The 13,900-nt window shown below is 42.0% G+C and overlaps 1 protein-coding gene across 5 annotated transcripts in view; it reads left to right on the top strand.

Moving 5' to 3' along the window:
• The window catches only part of CHRDL1 (chordin like 1), a 38,504-nt gene that overhangs the window by 7,375 nt on the left and 17,229 nt on the right, over positions 1 to 13,900 (top strand). The window lies entirely within an intron of this gene.

Raw genomic sequence — 13,900 nt, 5'->3', positions numbered from 1 at the left:
AACCCAGGCATAGCTTCATAATTAGTGCAGACTGTTGTAAATCATAGAAGCAGTCCTGTAGGAGTTTATGACTACATAAATCCAATTGGATACTCTATAGTAAATTCTTCCAGACTGTACATTTATTATATGCTCATTGTTAAGAGCCACTGTATGAAAGAGACTAAGCAGGATCTTTCACGAGGCTGTTACAGCATTCCCGACATGGCCTAATGGCTGCTAGGTTTGACTGGAGCTTTACCCTAAATGTCTGTCTTAGTGGCACCCCTCATTTCCACTTATAAAAGAGCATTCATGCAGCATTGTAGAAAGGGGTTTTATTTGACTTTCTCCAGAGAGTTTCATTGTCTGAGGAAAACATCTGGTCCCTGACCAAGACCTGTGAGCAGGAGGCAGTATGCAGTGGTGGAGGGACACGAGTGCACAAGTCAGTTTGCTGTTAAACTGTGATCAGAGTGAGTTCATTGCCCTTACTGGAGAACAGATGGCACCCACCTATCAACTTTTGGTAGGATTCATCTGTCCTTCTGATAATTATATACATCTGTCTGTCAGATATGTATATCCGTATCTGATCTAGGTATCTAGAATCGTTTTTCAATCTGTGATGAGGAAGAAGCATTTCAAGTGGGTAACTCATCTGATGCCATGATGCCACTTTTCTTGTGTCCTGGGATGGAATTCATCCCGTGCAATGTTAGATCTAGGACTCTGGCAACTAGTTGATATTAGAGTTTTAACTGTAATGGTCTAATATATAGGAAAGGTAGTTTGTAAGGTAGTGTGCTTTTTTCGACCAGCTAGTACTGTTAGATTAAGTGGTAAATTGCTGGAAACATAAAGCCCTTTTCTGTTTTCAGATCAAAATAAGGACTGGTGTGCTGGTGTGCACAAAATCTGGTCTCTTTTTCCTGCTAATCTAAACTTCAGTTGGCAAAGGATTAATCTAGATACGCTTTATAGCTGTTGAAAACATGCTGTCCCCAGAGGGTGATTCATCCTGTTACCCAGAATGAGAAGAATTTTTCCCTGGAGGTGCCTGTCTCCCTCCACAGATTATTGAAGAAGCACAGGCAGTTAGCTTACACTAGGTGCTTACTTCTTTGACTTCTTTGACATCTTAAGTCACAGAAATCCCACTCTTGGTATGTAATTGGCATTTGGGATCAGGAGTTTTTTGCTCTTTTTTTTTTTTTTTTTAGTATATCTGTACAGTATTTAGTATAGAAACAGAAATGTTTCTAGACTGACTGGTTTTGCTTCTAGATGGACTGATTTGGCAGTGAAATGTTTGGGTTTTATTCTGTTCCTGAGGCTGTAAACGCTGTGATACCTAAAGATTTTCAAAGACTCTACAATAACCTAGTAAGGAAGAGTAAGGGCCCCTGTAAACTCTCAAATTCTTCATATCAAATTAAGTTCTTGCTATTCACAGTCTCCAGCTAGAATTTTGTACTGTGTGTTTAAACTGATATATCCAGAAAATAATCAGAATGAGCCTTTCCTGAGTTGTGGTCCATTATCTTCTCCTAACTGCTCCTAGAATCTATCTGTGACATATCGTAGTCCAATATTTTGCTAGCTGGGAAGCATCTTGTTTAAAAATGAGAGTCTGATGAAGGTTGTCTTTTTCCCCTAATTGAGTCTGTAATTCAGATAGATCAGTACCAGTGTCAGGCAAAAAAGGGCAAGGAATCTCCTGTGATTTCAGGGTTTATTTGTATTCTGCTTTCTGCAGTGATTCTGTGTATCTTGGTTCATGCCTGATACGCATAGGAATCTCGAGCATTCTTGCACATCTTATGCCAGCTTTCCATTCCCTTGTCTCTGGCATGAAATGTCTTTTGTGCAGCATCCCATGATATGCAGGAAATCAATTCTCTGGTTTCCCTGATCCAGAGCTCTAACCATTAGCCATCCATTTGAGATACTCTCATAATTAATCATTGTATTCTGTCACATATGTGGCCCATCAGCTTCTGAAGCTGCATTTCAGAACTGAGCAGTACCAGTCACAGTGACTTAGGGCTCTTCCTCCTGCCTTTCTGCAGGCCTTGTGGAGTCTAACTGCCCAAGTAACTGTCTCCTTATTTAATGAAGCAGAGGTAATGCCAGGAGGCAATAACTTTAATTGGAAACTGAACTTCATAACTACCTAAGTGGAGGAGCTGTTGAAGGGATTCCTTTGAGAGAAGTTGGCAGCACTCTCCCCTTGGAATTAATGTCTCCTTGGATTCATAGTGACACTGGGCTTGCTGACACAAAGAGATGCAGTGTTTGTATCCTGTCTCCCTGGCACCAGCCACCATGAATCTTAAGTAGTTGTCAGACACAGGTTATGAAGCATCTTCTGCTTTTCACCAGTGGTTCAATCCCACCAGCTTCTACCACAGATTTCACTGCTAAATTTTGGGGGTTTTAAACTCTATTCTTTGTCAACCTTGTGCCTTATGCAGAACTAGACATTCCTTCCCTTTGCAGCTCTGAAAAGTATTTTACTATCTGAATTAGATTCTTATCATCACAGATATGTAACTAAAAATACTAGGTTCATATTCATTGAGAATTTTGATACACATTAGTGAGACCCAAAAGGACATCATGTGTTTCTGAGCTTGAACTCCTTCCTTCCACCTCAGGATGCTGCAGCTATTGTCAGAGGAGAGGTGATTTAGAAAGTCAGGGAGAGAATTCACCCTCACTCTAAGAGCTGGATCAGCTCTTGAAATAGAGTGGACTTCACATGTTCTTTCTCCTGTCATGAAAATATACTTCATGTACAAGTTCTTCAAAAATGTAGCTGCAGCTGTCTTTTATAGCACTACAATGGACAGTGCCTTTTAAGTGGAATGTTTATTGCAGATTATATAATTTCTACATGGAATGATTGTGAATCAAAGCATTTAGATTCTAGTTAAAGAGCTAACATTTTTGAGTACACTCTGGAATATATAATTAAGATGGGGGAGCTAACATTGGAAACAAATGCACAGTTGCAGGATTTAGAAAGGGTTTCCATATTCCACTTGTTGGTTTGATTTCTCAGCAGATAAGGCTGCACACTGATAAACAAATCAGCCCATCTGGCTCGAGTATTTTTTAAGCTCGCTGCCTTTACTAAACACTGACTTCCAAGAATGTTCATGATTAGTAACACATTTAAGTTTAAGCTCCTTTGGTACTATGTTTTCTGTATCATATTGAAACCGCTTTTCTCCTATACTCTTTGTTGGTCTTTGGGTATTGAAATGACAGCAAAAAGGCCAGGTGGTACCTATATAGATAGCTGGACTAAATACAAAGATGGACCAGATCAGGTATCTCACACTAGTGGTATGAGAACATCACTTGAAAATAACCAAGGCTATGTCTGCACAGTAGATTGCAGCATGACTTAGGAATACCTGTATCTTTGAACTAGCTGGTTGAGAACCTGGAAGCAGCCTAGTTAGGACAGTGCAAAAATCACTGCACTGCATGACTTGCTTAAAGAAGCAGGAAGAATGCACCTTCAGTGAGCTCAGTGGTACCTTCTCAGTTCCTTCCAGTAACAGAGGTAGTCCAGGTAACACACCGCACTCTTATACTCAGCCTTGTGAGGTGTTAAGTATCTAAATGCAGAAGCACACGTCTAATACAATGCATTTTGGACTGATTTACAACCAACATTTTCCACCTGGGCAGTTGGAATGCTCTGGTGGAATGATTTTCCACTGCAGAATGCACATACAATAAACCATTTGGTGAAGATGTGTTGGGTTCTACCCAGCTGACGCACCAGAGCTCCCAGGCTTTCAGTTCTAGTTGTCTCACATTTGCATTCAGAAAAACCCAATCTATCTCACAAATACTTGTGGGATGGAGGAAGGCATATTGTGCCAAACTCTTCCATTCTGTATACAATTCCTGTTGCTACCACCTATGCTTCTCATACCACCAAGTGAGAAACTCATGGCCCAGATCTCACTGAAGTTACAAGGAGTTCTAGTTGCCTTAAATAGATGGGTACGAGACCTGAGTAGGAAAGAGCCAAAATCATATCAACATGGTAATATTAAGAGATGCTCAGGTGGTCTCTTACTGAGCAGATACTGCTTTCCATGTGATTAGTAAAAGAACAGTACCTCCCATATAAAATTCTGACGATTGATGCTACATCTCTGAAATTGAAGTCAGAAGCAGTTGTGAATTCCAGGCTGAAAACAGACCACTATAGCAATGCTCAAGATGAATAATTTTATGAGCAACTTTGCAAAAGGGCACATACCATCTTTCTAAAAGTGCCTGCAGCAATATGCAGGATTCAAACAGCTAATATTTCATGAGAATTTGGAGATGGATCCAGACCTCACATGTGACTTGGAAAACTTCAGGACTCTCCACTGTCCACAAGATCAGATCTCTGCCCTACCATGAAAAATCTTCAAGGTTCTCAACCCTGACAGGTTGCAAACACAGAAATCCTTTATTAATCTGTCCATCTGTTGCCTAAGCCCCGGCCGCAGAATTTCTCAATGAACTGTGCTGCCAAAAGACCCACTTTCCATCTTACCCCATAAAAAGATTTGAAACCATTGCAGTGTAAGCAATCTCTGAGCTTGAGATTTTCTTTCTGTTATATAATGGTGAAAGGATTAAGGAAGAAGTCCACTGAGAAATTCTCATGAGAAGAATGATATGCAGATAATACTTCTTTCTTTCATGATTCTTACTGAAATTCCAATGTGACAGCAGCAAATATAGCTACTGAAAGTTGATATATGTGATATTTTGAGAAAATATTTAGAAAAGGACATCGTACAAAGTTATCTCGTACAGGCCTAGATGTGGTCTGTGAGATGAAAACAACAGAACAGTGACAGCCGGTTTTATTCTTTGTTTATACAAGATTATTTACACTCCTGGAAGCAGTTGAATTGTCTGAGAGATAGTATAAAAATCTGGACTCCAGAAGATCTTGACCATTTGAAACCATAGCCCATGCTTGTATGAACTGTTCACTCAGAGAATAAAATCTATGAATTCTGTAACTGATGTATGGTCTAAGTTCATAACCATCTTAGTAATGAGTCCTACAAGGTCCATCTTCTTGATACAAAGGAATAGACAGTCCCTTGATGGATACAAGATATTGGAGCTATAGGCATATCTCAGATTTTAGAACAAAACTGGGCACATTCTCAGCATCCTGCCCAATTTGTCACATCTGACATGAGCCTCAGTTCATGGAAGAAATTCTGTATATTCAGCTCCTCTTCATTGTTCCTCTAGTCTGCCTTCCCTCATTACTTTACCTCAGCATCTGAATCTCTTGAGAACTTTGATCCAAGCTGTTGCACTGCCTGCAGGCCCAGCAGCTATTCCTTCACTGCCCACCTCCACACTAGAGTTCTATATTTCCAGTCCACATTTGGTTCCTGCAGAGGTACCATAGTATTCTGAGAGAACTGGCAGATGAGGTTGCTAAACCCCTCTCTATTATATTCCAAAAGTCCTGGCAGTCTGGGGAAGTCCCCACTGACAGGAAAAGGGGAAACATTACTCCCATTTTCAAAAAGGGTAAGAAGGAGGAACCAAGGAACTACAGGCCAGTCAGTCTCACCTCTGTGCCTGGTAAGATCATGGAGCTGAATCTCCTGGAGGCACTATTGAGACAGAAGAATAGTGAAGAGGTGATTGGGTACAGTCAGCATGGCTTCACCAAGGGCAAATCCTGCCTGACAAACCTGGTGGCCTTCTGTGAACAGGTCACAACCTTAATAGATGAGGGGTGAGCAACTGATGTCATTTACCTGGACCTGAGCAAAGCCTTTGACACTGACCCGCACCACATCCTGGTCTCCAAACTGGTGACACATGGGTTTGATGGGTGGACCACGAGATGGATCCAGAACTGGCTTGATGGCTGCACCCAAAGAGTGGCTGTCAATGGCTCCATGTCCCAGTGGAGGCCAGTGACAAGCGGAGTCCTTCAGGGCTCAGTCCTGGGACCAGTCTTGTTCAACATCTTTGTTGGTGACATGGACAGTGGCATTGAGTGCACCCTCAGCAAGTTTGCTGATGACACCAAGCTGTGTGGTGCAGCAGACAGGCTGGAGGGAAGGGATCCATCCAGAGGGACCTGGATAGGCTGGAGAGGTGAGCACAAGCCAACCTCCTGAGGTTCAACAAGACCAAGTGCAGGGTCCTGCATCTGGGTCGAGGCAATCCCAAGCACAAATCCAGGCTGGGCAGTGACTGGCTGGAAAGCAGCCCCGAGGAGAGGGACTTGGGGGTGCTGGTGGACGAGAAGCTCAACACGAGCTGTCAATGTGCACTTGCAGCTCAGAAAGCCAACCAGATCCTGGGCTGCATCAAGAGAAGTGTGGCCAGCAGGTCAAGGGAGGTGATTCTCCCCCTCTACTCAGCTCTGGTGAGACCCCACCTGGAGTGCTGCGTCCAGTTCTAGAGCCCCTATTACAAGAGGGATATGGACATGCTGGAATGTGTCCAGAGAAGGGCCACCAGGATGATCAGAGGGCTGGAGCACCTCTCCTATGAGGACAGACTGATAAGAGTTGGGGCTGTTCTGTCTGGAGAAGAGAAGGCTTTGAGGTGACCTTCTTGTGGCCTTCCAGTATCTGAAGGGGGCCTACAAGAAAGCTGGGGAGGGACTTGTTAGGATATCAGGGAGTGATAGGACTAGAGGGAATGGAACAAAGCTGGAAGTGGGGAGATTCAGGATGGACGTGAGGAAGAAGTTCTTCCCCATGAGAGTGTGAGAGCCTGGAATGGGTTGTCCAGGGAGGTGGCTGGGGCCCCATCCCTGGAGGTGTTTAAGGCCAGGCTGGATGAGGCTCTGGCCAGCCTGATCCAGTGTGAGGGGTCCCTGCCCATGGCAGGGGGGTTGGAACTGGATGATCCTTGTGGTCCCTTCCAACCCTGACTGATTCTATGATTAATTATAGAACTGTGCTTTTTTATGTTTCCTTCACATACACAAACAAGGTGGACATTCATATCTGGAATATGAATGACTCGCAGCATGTTACACAGCACCAGAGGTTGGTGAGATGCTCTGGGTTTTGTATAGTCACAATACTGGGTAGCTGTCAAATAGTTCAAATAAATTGTTTGTTTGGAAGTAAGTTTGATTTGGAAATATAATGATATAGGCGTTCTTGGGAGATGTCTCATTTTTTCCTGTTGACAAGCTCTCAGATAATTCAGTTTATTTTGTGATCTGCCTTTGTTACTAGCTTCATGAGGAATGTTTGCTATCACAGCCAGACTGAGTTTATCACTTGTTTCCATTTCTGCTTTTTTGACCATAAAAATTCAAACAATATAACTGCATAACAGCATCCAAAATGCACTGAAAAAATACGTATCTTCCCCCATGGATGACAGAATTAGAACTTCCATTGTTTGGACTGACATGATAGAATAGACTGCTCAGAATTTTTCCAAGATAACTTCCAAGAGCTTCAAAGGTGCTTCAGAGAGGATTTGGAATGCACCAAAGATTCACTCTATTTGTTTCCTTGGCTGGGAGAGTGATTGGTTGATTCATACAATAGTTCAGCTTTAGAGCAGGATTAAAATGAAGCAACCTAGAAAGTGTTTTATGACTCCTTCAGAGTTTTGCTGGGCAGTCTTTTTATGCCACTATAAAAGAAAACACAGGAAATTAAGGTGCAGAAGATATATTAAAATAATGTGAAGAGCTTGACTTTATCCCTAAAAAGCTGAAAAACAACCAACAGCATTCTGAATGCTTAAACTGAAACTACATCTTTGCTTTTAATCTGTATGAAAGTTCATATTCTCAAGATAAGGTGCTACTAGTTCCTTCAAGCAATCAATTTCATACACTTTCTACTGACTGCCATATTAAAGACTACCTGTTGTGATTAACTCTGAATTACATTGGACGTTTTAGAGCTTAACTTGGTCCTTGAAGTTATTTTAATGTGAAGCGTTTTGTGGCTTAATATCTTTGACACCTGCACCTCTAAGAGGCCCAGATGGATTTTGTTTAGAGCTTGTGTTGGGAGTTTTTGGGTAGTACACAACTTTTCAATCCAAATTTATTGTCAGCCACAGCCACTGCTTTAAAAACAACATCACTGCACTGGTTTGTTGTGTTTTGTTTTGTTTTGTTTTTAAAAGGGACCTTCACACATCATCTGTGTTTCTTCAAGTGATAGATTGATAAGTTCAACTGTGATGCATGACTGAGGGAAGAGGCTAAATGCAGATGGACTGAAGGTTGATCTACAGTCTACTGCAGTCAGTCAACAGATTTCTATTCACTTTGATAGTTTTTGGACTCAGCCTTTGAGGAAAACAGATGCAGTTATTGATGGTGATACAGTCCCCTCTCCAGAAATGCTAAGCAGTATGGTAGAAATACGAGGCAGAAGATGAAAGCGAAAACTGCCTTTATGCTGTACTGTGCTGAGTAGGTGTTTGGGCCAGGCTCCAAATCTATTTAGTTCAGTGGACTTCAGATCAGACCTTGAGGTGACACATTCATGTAGAGTGGGAACAAAGGTAGAGGGAAGAAATTAAGCAAAAGAATTTTTAATAGGAAAAAATCCATGTGCTTTCTTACACAGAACTTTAATCCCCCAAGGGCCTCCAGCCACAAAGGTTATGTAAAATAATACTAGGTGACCCCTAGAAGATAACCTTGCTCTGAAACAGTGCAGTAGGGTTTTATCTATCTGAGATTCCTGTATTCTCATGAGATAGTGAATCATGATTTAGTTCTGATGATGAAGGGTGGTCTACCCTTCTTCATGTGATAGTGGTAAAAACATTCATCCTTCCATCACCTGGTGGTTTGGACCTGCTACAGCCAGTCTGTGGCAGGACTTTGTCCCACCATGTGCTGATGGCACTGATGGCTCTATTAGTTGTCCAGCCCTGAAGCTGTGCTGCGAGCAGGTCAGGAATATGTAGTAATTGAGTCAATGGCTCTAATAGGTTTCCTGCCTTTCTGAGGCACATGTGTGCCAGAGGCCTTCACAGACACTGAGGGAACTTTGTCAGATTTATGGAAAAAACAAAGCATGCATTATCCCACATCATCATGACACTTGCGTTCCACCATGTTCCTTGCTGTCTATAACAGAGAGATGACCTGTCTTCTCTGCTTTCTTTGTGCTCTCTATGTTGGGCCCTTCTCACCAAGTAGCCCCAGCATGACACAGTCATGGCTAAGGGAACCAAAATACGATCACAGAATGTCTTCTGCAGCAAAGGGCTTTTTGGGGAAGGAGATCCAGATTCCTAGCTATAACATATTTAATGTAAGTATGATCAAAATCTTGCTGACTGTCACTGTCCTAGCAAGCTACATAATCTCTTTCTGCAGAATGCTTCCCTCACCTCTTCAAGTCTTAGGCTGCTCTGTTTTGAATTTGTAAGGATCAGATTATCAACACGTTTATTTCTCCATTCCAAATACGTGTCTCATACTGAATAGCTGTTTCTTATATATAATAACCCTGTTCCATTGTGTAGTAGAAGGAAGAGCCTAACAGAGCATTTCTGCCTAGAGGCAAGCTTCTTTATCTTTTACTAGCACTTAGGGTTTGGCAGGACTGGGAAGAGCTTTGGCTGAACCCCTTGGAACACAGATACCAAGGCAGCAGAGGTCAAAGGACTCATTACCACTTTTTCAGAGTTCTTATTCCTTAGGTGAAAGGAGGTTCAGATACTGTTCATCAGAGCAGCTCCATGACTGCTCACATCTATATGTGTTTATCTCACTGTCAAAATGGCTGTTCCAGCAACAGGAAGAAGAACACAGCATTTTTTAGGTGGAGAGGGGAGGTTAGCTTGGGTCCCCTCACAAAGCCAATTTCAAGGTGATTACATTTGCTCAGTCTGTGTTTCTGTCCTGTACATCAGGGTGACAGCAGATTCAAACATGTTCCAGCTGGCTGTGCAGCCAAAAGTAACTGTAAGAGTAAATTGCAGTCACTCACTCTGGGCCTGCTTCTGTAAGATGTCAGACTGAAGCTTCTGTCTTGCATTCAGTAGGACCTGCGAAGGAGCTTCAGATTCTCAAGTATTTTACCTGTGGCTTCGGTGACACAGAAAGATGATTAATGTGAGTTAGCAGGCAGCAATCACCCCCAGCTTACAGAGGACAGTCCAAACTTGCTGCCAACCAGTCTCAAAATAGCATATCACTTGTTGCTTTCCCCATGTCCCAGACACACAGGGTGCTACTAGCACACACCATGGAGAATGAAGCACACTGTTTGTCAGGAGCTTCCTGCATGAGGTGCAAAAGCATTACTTGCTGAAGGGAACAATTCAAGCTCATGTGCTTTGAATTAATTTGCAATATTGCTGCCCCAAAATTGAAATAAAAATGTTACACCTTGTTTACTTAGGAGTCCTGTCTCTAGAGTTACTCACTGAATGTTTCCTTCCAGAGGTCATTCCCTGGCTTCACTGGGACCCACTTGAAAGAAATGGACTAATCTATACTGTGATATAAAAGATGCTTTTCACCACATGCAAGGTGGGACCCTAGGGGATATAGTTACCCTTTAAAACTTTAAGGATTTTTTTAAGGAATTAATTAAAAAAAAAAAAAAGGAGAGACAAGAGAAAAGATCCAGAAGTCAGCCCATTGTCATGGTGGTTTGGCAGAAAAATGACAAAAACTGGTTTTGCTGCTGCCAGTCCCAGCTCTGCTTTCAGATAAAAGCTGAAAGTTGGAGTGGGAGGCACAGTTCCTACTCTGCATGTGTGTGGCTTGGGATAGAGCTATTGCTGTGAACAACAGTACTCAGGCTAGCTAATTTGGGGAGGTATTGTCCCATACATAAACATGCAGTAAATTCTAAGAGAGATGTACAGCTCCTGTGGGTGACAACCTGTTTCATGTCAAAAGCACATTGCACTAGTGGAGGAAAACAGCATTTTTTACATGGTTGGCCTTGGGCAATTGCAACTGCATTCTGGGAACAGCTGAAGAAAACTAGAGAGGTAACAAGATGCATAATATAAAGGAAGCTCCCAACATCTTATATGAAACTCCCTCCTCCCTGCTTTCATGCTTGCAGCTCCTTGCAGGAACTGCAGTCAGTGCAAGTTAGCATTTTATTCTACTTTGCTGCCTGGACATTTTTCAACTCTAAATTGTAACTCCACCTGCAGTTTTTTAACTAGAAGTGTAATTTTCTGCACATGAATAAGTTATCCCATTACTGTTATTCCAGACTACTTCAGTTAGTATTTTGGGGGCTCCTAGAACTAACCTTTCACAGTGGAAGCCCAGCTTGTTAGCCTTTAACATTGCTATGAAAAACACCAGTAAAAAGACTCAATAAGCAAGAATCATCCCCTGTTATCTCTCTGCTGACTTAAGTGAATAAATTTGCTTGTAGAGAAAAGACCTGGACTCCATGAAGGAGGAGTATAATCCCTTTTTCTTCAACAAGGAGGCCTAGGGGCATGTGCAAGTCCTACCCGAGCAAACAGTTTTCCAAAACCTGATGTTAGGTCATCAAAGGGCTGCCTGCTTTTGTTGGACAGTGAGTGCACCTAAGATGATTTAGGTTTCATCAGACGTTCAGTAAGCAAAGCAGGGAGAACTATGCTCCTTCTCTAGTCTTGTTCCTCTTTGGCATTAGAAATGCTTATGGGCGCACATTTCCAAGAACTGTGTTTTATTTTGACTTTCACCAGGTCTTTGTGTTGCTTCTGAATAGTTAACCTGCAGTTCCTATGCTAATTTTAAATGTTAAGTAATGCGGCCTCAGACAACATTACATTACAACTTGGGGTGAGCAGCTGATTTCTGTACAGAAACAGTAGTTAACTGTTGTCTGATGTCCAGAACAAGTTTCCTGCACCAGGATATACCCTAGAGAGCTCTGAAGTACATATTGCAAATAAACTGACTCTCCCAAGTGTTCAGTAAGTAGCAAAACTCACAGGGAATACAAGTGAGTATGCAGGAGAGAGGTCAGTGCAAACAGTTGTCCCAGAGTTACAGCACAGTTCAGTTGCTTGTCTAGTGAATAGGGCTCCAAAACAAGCCCTCAGACTCTTGGTCTCTACATGCTTATGCTCCATGTTGATCAAGGAAACGGATTTCATAAAACCCTCTCTGGAATCAAATACATGATCTATCATTTGTCTATTTACAAAAGTCCAGAGAGACTATCTGCAGAATAGCTCCCAGTATGGTAAGTTTCTGAAGGCATTAGATCTCATGATTAACTTCATATTGTTTAGCACTTGATTGTTTTTACAAGGATGGTTAATAAAACAGACAAACTGCAAAACATGAGCCAGGCCGAGTGCCTCGTGTACCTGCTGGATATTAAAAGCCTGTCTTTTTCAGTAAATGACACTAGGTGATTCTGAATGTTGCTGTTTAAAAATAGTTCTGAAGTCAGAAAGCCAAGAGGCTGCAGGATTTTTTAGAAAATGATCTTTGCCAGATGTTCTGATACTAAAATAAGCAATAGTGAGGGTGTTAAGTAAAGTACTCACAAGAATGGCCAGAATATTATACAACAAAGTATCTCACAGAGATGAAATAAATCCCTACAGACCCTGACTGAGGTGCTGCGCAGGGTCCTAATGGACCCTACTGAGAGGTGTGCAGCAGCATGAACTTGGCCTGCACACGTTCCTTCTTTAATCTGCACAACCTCCATTTCAGGAGTACACTCAGTTGCCACTTCAATCTGCTTCTGTTGCAGATCAGTAAAACTTGGCACAGTGACTTTCAAGAATGCCTAGATGCTTTGTTCTCATTGTCCACAATGGCAAAGACCACTTAAAAGCAACTGATTTTCTTGTTGTGAAGGTCAGATGTCATACATAAATACTTAGTACTGATTATCATGCCATGACTGTACTGATTTTGAGGTGGTTTTACTAGTTCATTAGTGACCTAAAATTCTTTGTTAGCATCTATGCCTGTACATCCCAACTTTTCCACAAGGATTGAAGTGAAAAATAGACTGTAATAATGCCTGGATCCCAAAGCCCTTCCTCAGGTTAGTCACCCTGCAGTAACATTTCCCAAGAGATGAGTTTGCTCACAGCTGCTTTTCACTTTCTGCACATAGACACTTTTATGGAAGTGTTCAGTGTTCTAAACACCAGGAACTGCCCATGGAATTTGTCTAAGGTATTCAAGGGATTACTTGTAGATAACTGATGCTCTTCTGCTGCATATCCAAGTAAGGGTAAAGCATCTCAGAACCAAGCTTTTGTAACAGTCCAAGAAGGAATAGTTGTAAATAGAAAAAGCTAAAAGATAGTGTTTCCAAAACTGACTGTGATCCATGTGACACACAGTCTGTTTCTCCCAGGATACTGGAAAGCTCCAGAAGCCAGAAAGCCCCTGGTCTGTGTACAAAGTATGGCCGTGCTCAAACCTTGGCTGTTGTAAACTTCAAGCCATGGACAGACCATCAGGAACCTGGGCAGGTTTCCATGAAAAATCTGTGATTGGAATAGATTTTCACTGACCCTGAAAATTTCCATAAAATGTCTGTGGTTTATCAAATTAATACCTAACTGTTTTGCCAGACTATCAGGAAAGTGTTAGTGCTGCACTTCACACCCAGCTGGCATCCCTTCATGGCAGCTTTTTACTGTGCTGTTTCTTCACACACCCTCTGTCAGCTGGACTACAGTTTGTGGAATACTAGGACATGCAGTTCTAGTTCAGAGTGAACTTTTATAACAGGCTGTACTACAGATCTAAAATGATACAGATCTCGTTTGTATAAATCAACAGTTCCTCCTAGTACAAGCATCCATCTCAAACATAATCATAGAAAACAATGTTCAAGCAGGCGTCCAAACTGAATCCTGAAGGAAACCTCTCCATAGGCTTCACTGAGGGCAGGATTTATCTTGTGGGCATGGT

This window comes from Indicator indicator, chromosome 17 (genome assembly GCF_027791375.1).
Source record: "Indicator indicator isolate 239-I01 chromosome 17, UM_Iind_1.1, whole genome shotgun sequence".
NCBI classification, from domain to species: Eukaryota; Metazoa; Chordata; class Aves; order Piciformes; family Indicatoridae; genus Indicator; species Indicator indicator.
Note: the sequence above shows the minus strand (reverse complement) of the source record. Positions and strands in the feature narration are given on the sequence as shown.